Raw genomic sequence first — 12,804 nt, 5'->3', positions numbered from 1 at the left:
TAATTGTAACCCGATTTACCTGGATCCTAAAGAGCCACCAGCTGAGAAGCAAAAAGATTATTAGAAACAGCAGTATTAAGGGAGCTAAATTTCCTATAACGTACACCTATGCAAGAAACGCTTTTGCAGAGCACTGAACCAGTTATTTCTAGTGCTTGAAGCAGAGATAGTTTTGGTGTTTCATTTCTTTATGCTTATTCTCAGAGAAGAGCTGACTTAAAGAAGGCCTTCTCTACAACGGAGAAACAATACCAGAAATCATGCTTTGACATATCCATATATATATATATATATGGATTTTGGTTTCATCATGAATATTGTGCAGTTAACTCAGAAGAATACAAGCTGCCATTTTACATAACATGCATAAAATACCTTCTTAAAGAGAAAAATACACCCACTGTATAGCATCAGAGCACAGTGATTTTTGTCATGCACAGTCAAAATCAATTTAAATAGCACTACTCTCTCCATGATGCTTATAAATTCATATAATGTAAAGAAAGAAAGTCTAAAGGTCTTGTGCTTCATTGGCACAGGCTCTTCTTGTGATGCTATAGAAGTTTGAATGGTGATGCACCTTTAAATAACCCTTTCTGCTTACTCAACAAATTGAGATACAGAGGTTAGCCTTTACTATGTATTAAAAAGCAGTTCATTAAACAATCCAGAGTAACAATTTTGAGTTTAGTTGATAGCTATTAGCAATAGTGTCTGCAAAACAGCTGCTTGATTTAATTGGCAAACCCTAGTTCCTTTCATTTTCAGGCAGAACTGGAAACTCTGCTTGCCAACAAGCTAAAGATTGTAACCATTCCAGAACAGACACTATTTAACCTGCCTTATCATTAAGAAGAAAAATCCCACTTCACAGTCAGTTTAGCCTATGCACAATAAAAAATGCAAAGGTAGGTAATGCTCAGCTGACACTTGTAGCTAACAGAAACCATTCTAAGATTTTTCTAACTTTGATTTGCTCTTATAGTGCTCGTCAAACTTTTTCTGTATAAAACACTGAAAATTCAAAAGTTGAACATAAATGGTGTGAATCAATCATGAATTAGGTAGCAGACAATGCAGCTGTATTGAATGTTGAGACAAACAACCAAAATTTCTTAGCAAGTTTACTACTACGATCTTGTCCTTAGCTGTTCTTATAACAAAACAATGTTTTGCTTTGTTTCTCATTAGTAGAATTTCTTCTTTTTGCCCTTGCACAGGACTATTTTATTGTAGTCACTAAGTAAACTGTAATCTCTTAATTGAAGAAAATCCCTGTAAAGCCTGACCTTAAACACCTAAACATTTAAAACATTTGTAATTTCAGAATATTCCCTCAAAGACTGAAAAATACTGACCTATGTCTCTTTTAGGAATATTGACTCATCATCAACTAATGGTTATGTAGCTAGTTGTAAAGTAGCATTCTTTTGAGAGAGGAAAAAAAAAAGACACCTTTTAACTTCAAAATAAAATTTCTGTTATTTTAGTTACTTAAACCAATGCGTGCTGTTCCATACACATATCTGCTGTGGCTTTCAGAAACAAAAAATTAAAATGTATAAAGCTAACTTGGCAGCAGCTACTTAGAGTAAAAATATAAGAGAAGAACAAGGATTTAGTGATACTTCTCCAAGTAGAACTATCCCAACTACAATGTGCAGCTTAGTAACTTTGAGACAGTTTCTGAGACGGGTGTTTTATTTTTGTACTTAACATCCCACTCACTCTTCTTTAGCCTTAAAATAAGCACATAAAATTATAACCAATGTCTTTCATATGTTCTGTTCACTGTTGCCACACAAGGTCTTACCCCCAAACATGCATCTCTTACCTGCAAATTTTCTGAACCAGATGTTATTTGGAGCAAGTTAACTTATTCATTTCCAGAGAAATGATGAATGTTTCAGGAGCCATCACATTTTTAATGCCATGGCAGAGATACATGCTAATTGTTCAGCCAATTGACATACAACTAATGTACAATTTACATAAAAGAAATGTACATTCATTATTATAATGCCTTTCAAGTGTTGCATTGTTACTGTAACATGCAGAGGTGGAAGTTTGGTGCTGCTTTTGTATCCCTTTGTAGGAGGGAAGCATCCAGGTCCTTCACTATAGCAAGCCTAGAAACAGTACAGAATAATTCCCATTTTTTTAGTCTTAATTCTCACTTCTTTACTCTTAAACATAAATGCTCAGATTCTGTTTATTTACGTGTGTGTGTGTTTGTTTGTTTTGGTTTTAAACCCAAATTTTACCCCTGGGAGTCATTAGATTGTAAATTCCCTTCTAGAATTAGGTTCAATGTCATATCTTTAATGTCGTCTGCCCATTTCTGGGATCAGTGTTTTGAACTTTGCGTTGATAGCAGCCTCCAGCTGAGAAACTATCTGCTCAGTCTGGCAGGATGGGTACAGAAAAGAAAGCGCACATTTAAAACTAAAAATGAAATGCAGAATTTTCTTGTGAACAGAATTTATCATGTAGTTGAAGAAGCAAATTTACTCTGTGGCTTCTAACTTTTGTATAGTCCCCAGCCTTCTGTCTGACAGAATAGACAGCTAAATCTCCCTGCAGAGCTGGCTACAATCTGAATATGTCAAAAAGACAACCAGGGACCATTTAAACATTTCATTTTCCTTTAAACATCATTACACTCAAATGTACAAAGAGGCATCTGTCTGTTATTCCTTTCAACATCACTACAGGCCTTAGACTCATGTTTCAAGAACTGTGCTGTCTCCCCTGAGGACTATTACAGGTTTCAAAACCTATAAAGGAAGTCCTAAGTTGGGAAAACAATATTTATTTTAACAAAAAAGAGCTTTTTTCTCCAACGTTTTAGACTATATGCATGAAAGGCTATATACACAAATATTTTGTTGACATCATAATTATTACAATTTTATTTTATTGTTATTCTGTAAACCATACCTCTTTCTCTAGGAGTTTCAGACTTGCATATTCATATAGACATTTATTGTGCTCCACAGTAAACTACAAAATTTTCCAAAGACAATACTGGTATTGTTTGCAATTAATGATTCAATAGATTATAAATCAAGTGTAATCACTTATTTAAAAGAGAGTTTCAAATTAAAAGCAGTTTCCAATGTCACTATGCTGATGGACTACACAGCAGTTGCAGCTTGTAATATATACTGACATATAGTTCTAACTGAAAGCCTGTGGGGATCCATGAAAAATTGCAAGGGTTTTCACTTAAACTATAATTCTACTGGACAGCAAGGTCAGATATTGTGCTTCAAAGGCAGAATTAAAGAATAGGAAAATAATTCAAATGCATTTAGAAGGACATGAAATATAAATATTTTCTCTTTTTAATACTAGCATATATGAGGAATACAGTAATTATATTGAAAAAGAAAAAGGCAAAAATGGTTTCACCTTATGTCCAAATCTCTCTGATGTGTTGTTGTCTGATGCTTGCAATATTGCCACAACAATGCATGTAGGTGTGTTTCTTTGATTATGAATTTCACTGAAGTCTCTGTAGTTCTACTGTATTATATTTACCAAAATTAAGATTATAGATTTCATAGTGATAAAGTGTTCATCACTTTCCACTTTGCCATATCAATTCTGTAAATAAAAACAGTTTTTTAATTAGCTTCCTACCATGTACTTCTATATATTCTTGTACTGATTGTCACCTATGCCATTCATTTTAAGTCAGGTCTTAGTCCCCATCTGAGGATTTCACACAACTTCGAAGTCAGAGGAGATCTGAACCACTGGCATACATAGCTATGGTCAGATTAAAATATTAGAGGACAAAGGAAAAAATGCATTAAATTTACTAATATCATCATGAATAACATTAAAATTATTAACCATACATGTTAAAAAACAGAACAGGAACTCTGAAGTTCAGGAAATAGAAGACCAATAGAGTGTAGGGTACCCAGACATGGCACAAAGGGAAGAGGAGACCAGAAACACAGAAGATCTAGAAAAATAGTTACAGTCCTTACATAATGTCATTTCATATCTGCAAGTAGTGAAGAAGCCCCTGGCAAACTACAGCTCTTGTGGCTGATCTTCATAAGGGGTCACAATTTACAACTTTTACCGTTTATAGACCTTGTTAACTGAATTGAAACCATTGATTTAAGGATTTCAACCCCTCTAAACAGTAGCTTCATAGGCCTCCAAACCAGCCCCCCATGATAGCCATTCTGAGTTACTTTCAACTTACTTTTTAACAAATATAGTGAGTTACATGCAAAAACTCTGTTGAAAGATCATTAAGCCTGCAAAGTCAAGCACTGAAAAATGAAGAAATGCTAGAATTAACACTGACTGTGCATTTTTAATTCCCTGTACCCCCATGTGTATACATTTTGATACAATTTTTAATTACTTAATTACATTTTGTGTAGGACAGACAGTGCTCCAGGGATGAATTAGGGCTGCATAGTGAATGAGCCTGTCATCTGTGGGACTTTTGCCTTAGCTGATATAAAAATTGGATGGTGGCAACTGAATATGCATTCAGTCATTCACTAGTAGCACAGGTTTGATGAGTAATTTAGTATTCAGCCAGGTTAACTCCCATGATGTTGGTCACTATACCGATACTGAGAATAAAGCAGTGAGTAATATCTCACTGCATTCTCACTTTCTTAATAAGAAAGATGTAATAAAATGAGATTAACAAATGGATTAAGATGGAAAGATAATAAATGGATTGTAGACAGACATTAAGCAACAAGAAGCAATAAGGAGGAGATACTTTTAGTATTTGTTTATATGCAGAAAGTCATGGTGGTTTTTTTTTTTGTTGTTGTTGATATTGACTGGTTTTTGTTTTTACCTGTGAGAAAATAAAGGTGCATTTTGCTAGTAATATTTTGTTCAAGTTTGCCATAAGTGTTGGGAAGTCAGTGGGTTATGGGGGGAGGAGGGAGAAGAGAAGGTGTTAAATAGACTATTTTAAGGGCTTTTTCTTTTTTTTCTGAAAAACAAGTCTGCACCTTAGCAGATGAGAATAGCAATACATAACTCAAATGGTAAATTCCAATTATTATAACTTCTATTTTGAAATCAGAATCTTAACCTCTGCAAAGGTTCAGGTGAAACATTTACCAGCTGAATTAATCTTGACATTATGGGAGATCCTCAAAAAAATTCAGTATAAAACAATGTCTACTTCATTTTGCAAAAATGACTGAAAGTCTGGCAATAGGATTGTAATACTTTCCTATTTTAAAAGCCAGTAACTGCCAATGTGACAGAACTTTCCATATGAAGGTGGAAGCCAAAATAAAAAGAACTAATTTCAGTTTCCCAGACTGCCAACCAAAGACATATTTAAAGCAGGAAATAATTTATGTCATATTAATTTTTGAGTAATAAGCAGCTGCGACACTGCAGGATGTCCCAGACTACTTCTGCAGCTCTTTCTAAATAATAAGAAAAATGTAACAAGTTGTTCTGAGAGATATGGCAGTAGCTATCTCAACTCCCTAACACTCCCTTCTTTACCCCATCAAGGTGGTGTGCAACAGGAAGGAACGGTAGAGCTGGAAGTTGCAAGGTGGATTTCATGGGTAGTGTAGAAGGAAAAAAAAAGACAACAAAAACAGTTATTGCAGGACTAGATACCTAATTTCCTATTTTTAGTATAGTACAAGATGACAAGTTAAATTTGCACCACATAAAAATGAGTAAAAAGATGTATGTTTGATACTATCATGATATTTAGACAACTGAGATGTATGTAGAATACTATAAGATGATTTGAACTGTCATATTCCTCGCAGGAATAACTTTCAGCAAATAGTGAGCTATTCCTTGGACAACTTCCTTTTCTCACAATTTTCTCACATTACATGTCAGTATAATTTCCTAATAGTTTTAAACATGATTCTTCTTCTTAGAAGAATCAAAGATCTTTATCACTAGAACTTTTTTTTTTTTAAACAAGAATTATCTCCTCTTTAAAGGTTACAGTATTCTGAGATTCTGGAAAAATGAGTCATGTGAGTATTGATCTCTTAGTTTTTCACAAAACCTATGGCGGAATGTTCTCAAGTAAATTAGTCTCTCTGAGGAAAGTTCTTTAGGGTCAATTATCTGAAATGGGGCCAAGCCTGTGAAATGCAAGCTTCTGTGGCAAAACTAATATTTGGCAGAGGTTATGAGGAGGCTAAGGATCATTTTGGTTTTCTATCAAGGGAAAAAAGGTTAATGGGATATATTTTGTACAATGTATGAAGTGCTGCGCTCAGTTCAAAGTGGCATCAAAAGAAAAGAAGTATGAATGTTAACATTACTTATCATATTTAGAAAAAAAACACAATCACGAATCTCCTTGATTAGTCTCCTAATGATGTTTTTCTTTTCCCTTTGCATCACTTAGGCAATGTTATTTTTAAGTGCATTTATTATTGCACAGTATTTATTCTTCACTGATATCTCCTTCAAGAGTCTCCTCTTCCTGATTAGCAATTAAGGATTATATTCTTTTTATATACAGGGATGGTGGTTGCCACCCCTCCACTCCCCTTCCCCAAAACAAAGTTTTAACTTGAAGGAGAAATGAGTGAACCTCAGTCAAAAACAGGGGATCTGAATCAATTGTAGCTTTGGAAGTTTTGTTTTGTGGACTCCTAGTTAATATGGAGTGGTACAGTTTTGCTCCTTTAGAACAACTACTGAAATTCTTGTTGAAATAGAAGGATGCATTCAGTATGTCAAAGACATTCATTATTCCTGTGGTGGACAAATGTGGAAAGGAGGAGAAAAACATGGGTAGTGACACGAAATAGCACACGTCTCTGCTGATCAGCAGACCAGATCTATAAAGCTGAGACAATGAATTGCCGTTTAGAAATTAACCTAACTTTGAAGGAATTTTGAAAAGGCTACTATATGAGTGCATGCATAATGATACAGGTGTGATTTATCTAGAAAACTATTTCTGAAATGCAAGCTCTTAAAAATGCAAGGTTTTTTTTTCCCCTGTTTTAATGGAGATATTGCAGAAACTATTATGTTATAACTACAAAGACAACTTTTTTAAAAGAAAATTGGTTTACTGTAGATTTAAAGGTTTCCAGATAGTTATTTTTTGTTTGTTTTCAATTTGGAACGTAAAATTTTATTATTAGAAAAATATTTTGAAAAATTCATATGTTCTATTTTGTTTTGGTCTTGAATTTTCTCTTTAACAAAAAAAACAATTTGAAGAATGAGAAACAATATCAAACTAAAAAATAAAATAATAATTTGAAAAATTCAGAACTCAGGGCTTAAATATTTTTTCTTTTTCCTCAAAGCAAAATAAACCACATTAATACTTAGATGCAGCTTTCTTTTTTTGCAACAACATCTCTACCAGAAAAGCATGTGTATGTTTATATCTCTACTACAAACATTACATTCTGAATATTTGTCTGTTACAACGTGAAAGTTGATTTTTTTTCTCTTGAATTGACATCTGTTTTACTATCAAAATTTGTTCCCAGAACAGAACAAGAAACCTGCAGAGAATGAATAGCAAAATAAGGAGGAGAGACTTGAATCTTCCACACAGAAGGTGGCAGAATGTAGCTCCCTTATCTGCTATACATAGTACACATACAACACACTGTAATTGTCATTTCCATTTCAAAATCAATAGATTCTAGACCTATATCATCAAGGACATGCTGGAACCTCTTCCCTCCCCATATTAGCCCTCATCAAGCTGCTTATGGCTGCAAAGATGCCAATCAGTTACTGCAAAGGAAATTCACTGCATGCTCATAATAGCTTTGCAGGCTGAGTCTGTCAATCAATACAGACATCTTGCCGTGCATTGCACTTGACTCTGTCAATTTATGCTGATACATGGATGAAGCTCACTGACCAAGTCTACATAAATAAACAGGGTGGGCTTGTTAAAATAGTGCTTTTTAAAAGCACTTTTACCTTAGTGAAAGGCATCTTTAACAAGCTAGTAACACCAACAAATGGATGTTTTAATCAACTGAAAGTCATCCATCTCCTTAGGATCAGAGTTTGAGTGTATAGATTATCCTGCTTATTAAAGTCTTTATCCCATCCTCAGAGTCAATGGTGGAGTCCACATTTTGGGATAGAGAATTGATTCCCAATGAGTTTAAATTTGGCATTGTTGTTGTTTGTTTTTAATCCAAGTTTGCAACTTCTCTTACAGTATTTAATAAGAGCAGAAAAAGTTTCAAAAAATATGATTTTTTTTTCTATCTAAAGTACATACAAAAGTAAAAGCCTATATTTTGCATTGCTCAAGCCATAGTTAAATGATTTACTATGTAACTGAGAAACTTAGACTTGGTAAACTTCAATTCAAGACTGAGCACACTTAAGTAACTGGACAGGCTTATTTCACAAAGATTTCACATAGTAGAACATCAGATGACAAATCTATTTTGTCACTGAAGAGCTTTACAACAGCTATGCAAAGTGGGTAGAAAGTATTCTCAAAGCTCTCTACATCAGACACTCATTTATAGAAGGCTACTGCTAAGTGGTCACTTCATAAGGCTGGTATAGGAAAAAATATGTTTTTAGGAATTTTCACATCTTCTCTTTTTGCTGATCTAGATTTGTTACTGTTATGTTCATTACACAGTAACTAACTGTTCATGCCACAGGCTATGAACAGCAAATGAAATCAAGGTTCTAAAAAGAAAAAATCCTGTTTTGTATACATTTCCTTTCTGAAGGAAATCATTTCCTTTTTCTGAAGGCTGAAAAGGCAATAAAGTATAGAAAATGTAAATGTATCCAAACAGAATTTGTATAAATAAAATTTTTCAAAATCATCTGCCATCTGTGAGCTGACAACGATCAATTATGAGCAGGCCATGATTAGGGATAATCACTATTTCAAATCAACAAATAAAAAAAGCGTTAACAACATAGTGTTGCAATAACATAGGTGTTCTGAAGGCATATGCTCTTCAATTTTTCTTTTTAGAAACACTGTTAGACTAAGAGAGCAGGTATCACCTACGGCTCTGTTTCCTAGGAAATTTGTCTTTCTCCTTGTCTTCTATAGACAGACAATGTATTTTTTCAACTGACTAAGAACCAGCAGGATCTATTGTTTGTCATAGAGCTAGTCTGCTGATAGAAAAAAAGCTCAAGAGAATCTATTTTTCTTTTTTAGTGATGCAAAAGAATGTGTTACAAAACCATCTGTTAGCTTCACTGGCTATCCAGTCAGCATCTATTTTCAAAACTACTTGTTTGGCAACATATACCACAAAAACTATGTTAATGTTGCATGTCAAAAGCAAAGAGGAAGGCAGCTGACAGTTCTGTTATAAAACATAAACAAACAAAGAATTTCAACTCAATGTTTGTGATGAACCAGAGGTGCAGCATTCAAAAACATCATCCATAACCTCTCCAGAATAAATGGAACTGGTAAGTAGTTATGAACTCTCAGGAAAGGTGTACCGCACTATGATGTGTGTTGCTCTCCTGATGGCAACAGAAGTCAACTGAAGAGACTACAGCCTTCAGTCACTGTAAGAAGTCATTTCAAGAAATTACCAGTTTCATCATTCTCAAATGACCTGTGAGATAACAGCAACTTCTATTACAGCATTTCAAGAAGAGAAAATACATTCTTTCTGATGGCAGTATGCACAGAAATGAACACTCACATCTTATTTGCAAGTTGAGGGATACTTTTAGGAAATGTTACCTACCTGCTGTGTTTTCAGCAGATCATTCTGAAGAATACTTTATAACTCTCTTGTTCTAATAGTTAAAACTACATTCTAAAATGTAGTGACAATGTCTTTTACAGAATTAATAATGATTCCTATATTATATTTGACTAATATAAAGTACATTCCATACCCTATAAATTTCCACCAACCATATATCTTTTTACTCCCTTATTTCCTAAAATGTTAATATTACCATTTCAACTGGAAATCCATTCATCTTCAGTTGTTACAAAATGCATGTTCATTTTGTCTGCTTTATTCTGCTCAATCGATTTTCTTGATTTTAAATAACATATTTAACACTGCTTATTATGGCTTATATTTAGGTATTTTCACCAAAAATTCATTATTTTGTACCCTTCAGACAAACAGCACAAATATGTAGTGGCAGCTACACATCATCCAATGCTGATGTTTATGGTTTCTCACCTGAACTGCTTCCTGGAGAGGATATAGCACTAAATCATTCCATATAGCCAAACACATTGCTAAAAACAAATAAAACCCACAACACAAATATAACCTGGACATTTAGGAACAAAATGAAATTCCATGAGAAGAACTTCAGCCAAACATATTTCATAATATGAATATACTCTGTCTTCCTTTCGTGTTTCAAAGGATTATCTGCTCTTTGCCCACTTTATTTACCAGCTTCATCACTGTTCCTGCCCTAAAGCCCAGAATGGTTCCACATGAGAGCCACACAATGATTTCTGATGGTCAGGAAAGAGGATTTAACTCCCTTTCCATGAATCAGAACACACTTTAACTATATGTTAAAATAGCCTCGTGATATCATATTCAACAACATAATTTAAATAGCTTTACTAGGGGATAAAATTGTCAAATCAATACAATCATTATTGTATTTTTTGAGATATTAAATGAATCCTGCAACTTCCCATAATATCAGAGAAAATGATAGGCAAACATTGGCTATGTCTAAATTGAGAGAGCTAAAACTATCACCCCAGGCATGTGTCTGTTCACTCTTTCTTCCCAGATATACACTTATATAGATCCCAGGGTGCAGTATAGATCAGAATTGCTATGCTATGTACTGTTCAGCATGACATATGTTTTGGTCTTTATTCTGCCTTCCATGTGTTTTTGAAATTTCTATATATTCAGCTGTTCTCTGAACCAGAGAAAGCCCTCAGGATTAAGAGGCTCTGTTCTCTGGACAGCTTTCCTAATTTTTAAAGCTTTTATCCAAAGAAGTCTTGAAAGGTGATGGGCTATATCAAAACCGTTTATGCCACGAAACAGCAGTGATCAGGTGAAATGTGACCTTCCATTTGAAACATAAAAAATTGCAGTAAAGTGAAAAATTTCTGTTGTCCAAACACTTTTGAAGAATTCTGTTTCAGTCTGTACAGCTTGAACTTAATTTGCTTGAAAATATGCATGGTTGTTGTTCAACAATTACTCTAAATTGGCACCACAGGCTCTGGGGAGTACAAATAAGATTTTCAAAAAGGTTAAGCTATCGCATTTAACAGTAGCTGATTTATAATAACTCCCAGCTGAAACATACTGAATTCTTGTAGTTTTCAATAGTCAGTACTACAGGATAAAACGACTTTGGTTTACAATATTGTACCATGCCTGTAGGAAAGTGGGAATGGAAATACATTTCCTTGTTACCACTGTTTACTAACTATATGCTTAAAAAACACCTTATATCTCCTTACAAGATATTTTCTTTGCTAAATGCACACCTTCTAATGTATTAAAAATTCAGAGATTAAAACGTGTCTGCAAAAACACATAAATCAAAGAGTCTGTTCATACCTACAAATTTAAACTGATTTAAGAGATTCTGCATTTAAATGTGATCCAAAAATGGGATCTGGATTTTTGCAGAATCCTTAAATAGTAATAAAAAATCATTTAAGTTTGAAGTGATTTGTTTAAAACAGTTATTCAAAGGCATGCCAAGAGAATCAAATATTATTTCCATCATTGAAGTATTTGTCAGACACTCACACTTCTTGTCTTTCATTGAAAATACATCACATAGCATTGAATTGTTAATAGTTCTTGTATTAGCTATTGATAATACTTTACAGTATGATTAGGATGTAACAGTTTGTCTAGAAATCCCTCTTACTCATCCATTTTCCTACAAATACACACATTTTTAATGTTGAACTAATTCGTTTCAGGGTTTCTCATCCTTTAAGTATAGCTCTTTTCAGGAGTAGGTTTATGTCCAGGCCTCTGATGGCCAAAAGTGAATGTAATCAAATAAGAAAGGAAACTAATGGCAACAGAGCTCTGACTTACACAAGAAATATCCCAGCTATTGGTAGGAATACAACAATACTGGTAAACACAAAGGCAGCTTTTTGGATGGTAACACTTCCTGTTCACCTTGGTGTGACTACTAAAAACTAAGTATGCAAGTGTAAGAACTTTCACATGCCAAGTTTCAGTGCATGCCCACCACTCACCACTCATACCCATAAGACTTGCAGAAATACGCACTGATGATAATTTTTAAACAGTTAATTTAGTTCAATAAACAAAGAAGCACGGACAGAAAAGAGAAACAGAGAAAGGAGTGTTTCAGGACAGTCTCACAACGGAGGGATCCTAAAATCCTTCTGAAAGTCTGCCTGCAAGAGAAAACATTGCAAATCTTGTTTCCTTGACCTAAAACAATCCCAGCTTTTCCTAGGCCCAAAACATTGAAAAGATTCAAGATGTGCAGAACAAACTTTGCTTTTTACAAATCTCTGCTTGAGTTATTATATATTTGTCAACCCAAAATAGCCTTCATTCGCCACATCTAGGTACAGAGCCTAGATGTGTGCAATGCAGCTCTCTCAACAAAGTGTTTTGTTGATACATTTGCTGTCCTCTGAGAAACAGCTGTATCAGCTTCTTTTACTGACACATGAGCAATAGGTCAAAGGGCACTTAATTCACTCTAAAAGCCAGTAATGCACAGTCCATGTCTTCAGTGGATGAAACAGCTGCTGCAGAAGACTGCTAATTCCCCCTACCTTCGCAGCATCAAACCGTGAATGGGAAGAAAAGCATGGGCAAGATAATC

At 34.3% G+C, this 12,804-nt stretch overlaps 2 protein-coding genes across 7 annotated transcripts in view; one reads left to right on the top strand and one right to left on the bottom strand.

The window, feature by feature from the left end:
- The window catches only part of LOC308194894 (uncharacterized protein), a 293,597-nt gene that overhangs the window by 33,732 nt on the left and 247,061 nt on the right, over positions 1-12,804 (bottom strand). The gene's annotated exons all lie outside the window — the stretch shown is intronic.
- The window catches only part of LOC308194886 (uncharacterized protein), a 705,306-nt gene that overhangs the window by 545,459 nt on the left and 147,043 nt on the right, over positions 1-12,804 (top strand). The window lies entirely within an intron of this gene.

Source organism: Anser brachyrhynchus (assembly GCF_964034855.1).
Source record: "Anser brachyrhynchus genome assembly, chromosome: 4".
NCBI lineage: Eukaryota > Metazoa > Chordata > Aves > Anseriformes > Anatidae > Anser > Anser brachyrhynchus.
Note: the sequence above shows the minus strand (reverse complement) of the source record. Positions and strands in the feature narration are given on the sequence as shown.